Here is a 2,813-nt window from a genome sequence, read left to right as displayed (position 1 = left end):
AATGGTGCAAAAGAAAATGTTTAAGTGCAATACTAATTCCCTGGAAGTCAGAGGCAGAACAATTATTACGAGTCTTCAGGATTTCATTTTTTCTTTCCATTACATTGTTCTATCAAGTATTTAAATTCTATTGCAGTTGACTTCTAACATAATTCAATGAAAAACATTTACAGTACAATATCAGAGTAATCCATTGAATAAAATCATACAGTAAAATTTACAGAACTGGCATAAACATTTTTGTTGTTTCTGAAAGTTCAACACAATTTTTCAGATAAGAAATATTTGGTCACCAAAATTTATTTATTTGGAAATTGTAGATTTTGGCTTATCAGATCTTTTTCAAGAATGAGGCAAGAGTATCAGTCAGCGGGTAAAATGGCAATGCTTTGTTGATAACAATAAAGTTGAACTGCTGCAGGGAAATGAGCACAGAAGTAGCCAGTCTACAGAAAACTCATTAAATGAGATTCAGATGATCCCAGATGGTCCAATTTTGTTCTTGAACAGCCCCAGTCAAATGGTTCAGGATATGGACCAGTGGATTCTCCTGTTTCTCTCTGTAAAGGCACTAATTGTTCCTCTTATTTTGCCTGGAAGAAATTTAAACAGAAAAATTTCTTAAACTGTCTAGAGATACAAGAATTAATTGAGGGTGATCATTGTGCCTCCCGACAAAATGGTTTGCTGAATATAATAGCCAGGAACTACCTGGCTATTTCCTACAACTTCCTGTTGTAGGAAATCAATCCTTTTTTACCACTAGCATTTATTTTCAGATCCAGCAACAGTTTAAATTCCTAAACTGCTGCATATGCATTACCAGAATAAAGCTTAAATAATGTTTTCCTTGAATTCTTCAGTGACTTTGACTCATACACTATGAGAAATAAGGAGGCACATACCATATAACATATGGTTAAATATTTCATAGAGAAGCAATATGAACAATCTATAAATATGTATATATGTAGGTACATATACATAAACAAAACAGTGTGACAAGTCTGTTCAGAACAAATATAGTCATCCACTTTCTCTTCTTTTTTGTTTTTAAACAAGTTTTGTTATGCAGGAATTATGATTGAGGAAATTTGTTTGACTACTTTTCAACAAACCAAAATTTAGATTTGAAATTTTGGTATTATTATTCTTGCACTTACACCTTTAGAGTAGCTAAAAATACTTACTTTTACGTTGAGTTAGAGTTTTAAGTACAGTATTCTTTTCTGTTCCTGTAAGATTCCACATAAAGAATGTTGTGCTAGCTTATCTACCTGTATCCACAAACTCTGCAAAACAGATAAGAGTCCAGAAATAATAAGTGACATACTTCTTTATGAGGTTTGTACAATGTACAAAGTATTTCAGAGATTACTGTAATAATAGTTTTGATCAAGATAATGTGAGGTCAGAGCATCTCATCTAAATGAGCAAGAGTTGCATGCTTATCTGATATTTCCTGTATTTGCAGTTTTTATGAGGCAGTATATTATGGCCACCTAGCCCAAAATCTTCCTTAATACAAACCTCAACCATTCCTATTTTGTAGCTACATATTAAGTGTAGTGCAAATTTTTATGTGAAGTTAAGAAAAATTCCAACCTTAGGAACTAAATGGTCTTGTGCCTGTCCAAAATTTCATCCTTCTTAGCAAATTTATATTTTTCAACAACGTTAATCTCAGTTTGATGCATCGTCTTTGATATCCATTAAATCATCTGCAGGCCATACAAACTAGGACTTTTTTTTTCCCAGCTTACTTGTGGCTAGTGTCCATCAGACACAGGAAGAAAATTCCTGCGGAGAACAGTGACAAGTAGTGTTCCTCAGGGGTCACTGTCGGGACCAGCATTGTTTAACATCTTTGTCCCACTGTCGGGACCAGCATCTCAATACCAGGGGACACTGGTATTGAGTGCTCCCTCAGCAAGTGTGCCGATGACACCAAGCTGTGCGGTGCAGTTGACGTGTCGGAGGGAAGGGATGCCATCCAACAGGACCCTGATAGGCTTGAGAGGTGGGCTGGTGCAAATCTCATGAAGTTCAAGGCCAAGTTCAAGGTCCTCCAACTGAGTCAGGGGAATCCCAAGCATAAATACAGGCTGGACAGACAATGAATCGAGAGCAGCCCTGAGAAGTACTTAGGGGTGTTGGTGAATGAGAGTTGGACATGACCCAGCAATGTTCACTTGCAGCCCAGAAAGCCAACTGTGTCCTGGGCTGTATCTAAAGCAGCATGTCCAGCAGGTCAAGGGAGGGGATTCTGTCCCTCTGTTCTGGTGAGACCTCACCTGGAGTGCTGCGTCCAGGTCTGGGGTTCCCAGCACAAGGAGGACATTGACTTGCTCGAGCAAACCCAGAGGAGGGCCATAAAGAAGATCAGATGGCTGGAACACCTCTCCTATAAAGACAGGTTGAGAGAGCTGGGATTTTTCAGCCTGGAGAAGAGAAGGTTCCAGGGAGGTCTTATAGCAGCCTTCTAGTACCTAAAACAGGCTTACAAAAGAGCTGGGGACGGACTTTTTACAATGACATGTAGTGACAGGATGAGGGGCAATGGTTTTAAGTTGAAAGAGGGTAGGGTTAGATTAAATATTAGGAAGAAATTTTTTACTGTGAGGGTGGTGGGAAACTGGAGCAGGTTGTCCAGAGAACGTATGGATGTCTCATACCTGAAAGTGTTCAAGGCCAGGTTGAGTGGCTCTTTGAGCAATCTGGTCTAGTGGAAGGTGTCCCTGTCCATGGCAGTGGGGTTGGAACTAGATGAGCATTAAGGTCCCTTCCAACCTCAATCATTCTACAATTGTACA

The 2,813-nt window shown here is 39.0% G+C and overlaps 1 long non-coding RNA gene across 1 annotated transcript; it reads right to left on the bottom strand.

Annotated features, from left to right (window-relative positions):
• Positions 1–284: 284 nt before the first annotated feature.
• LOC135417568 (uncharacterized) lies at positions 285–1,862 on the bottom strand. Its single transcript, XR_010432110.1, has 2 exons — positions 1,191–1,862; positions 285–593 (listed from the first exon to the last, which is right to left on the bottom strand). It is a non-coding gene; the product is annotated as an uncharacterized LOC135417568 (long non-coding RNA).
• Between the last annotated feature and the right edge of the window lie 951 nt (positions 1,863–2,813).

The sequence above is a fragment of the Pseudopipra pipra genome, chromosome 1, assembly GCF_036250125.1.
Source record: "Pseudopipra pipra isolate bDixPip1 chromosome 1, bDixPip1.hap1, whole genome shotgun sequence".
In the NCBI taxonomy this organism is placed as follows: Eukaryota; Metazoa; Chordata; class Aves; order Passeriformes; family Pipridae; genus Pseudopipra; species Pseudopipra pipra.
This window is presented reverse-complemented; position numbering and strand designations above follow the sequence as displayed.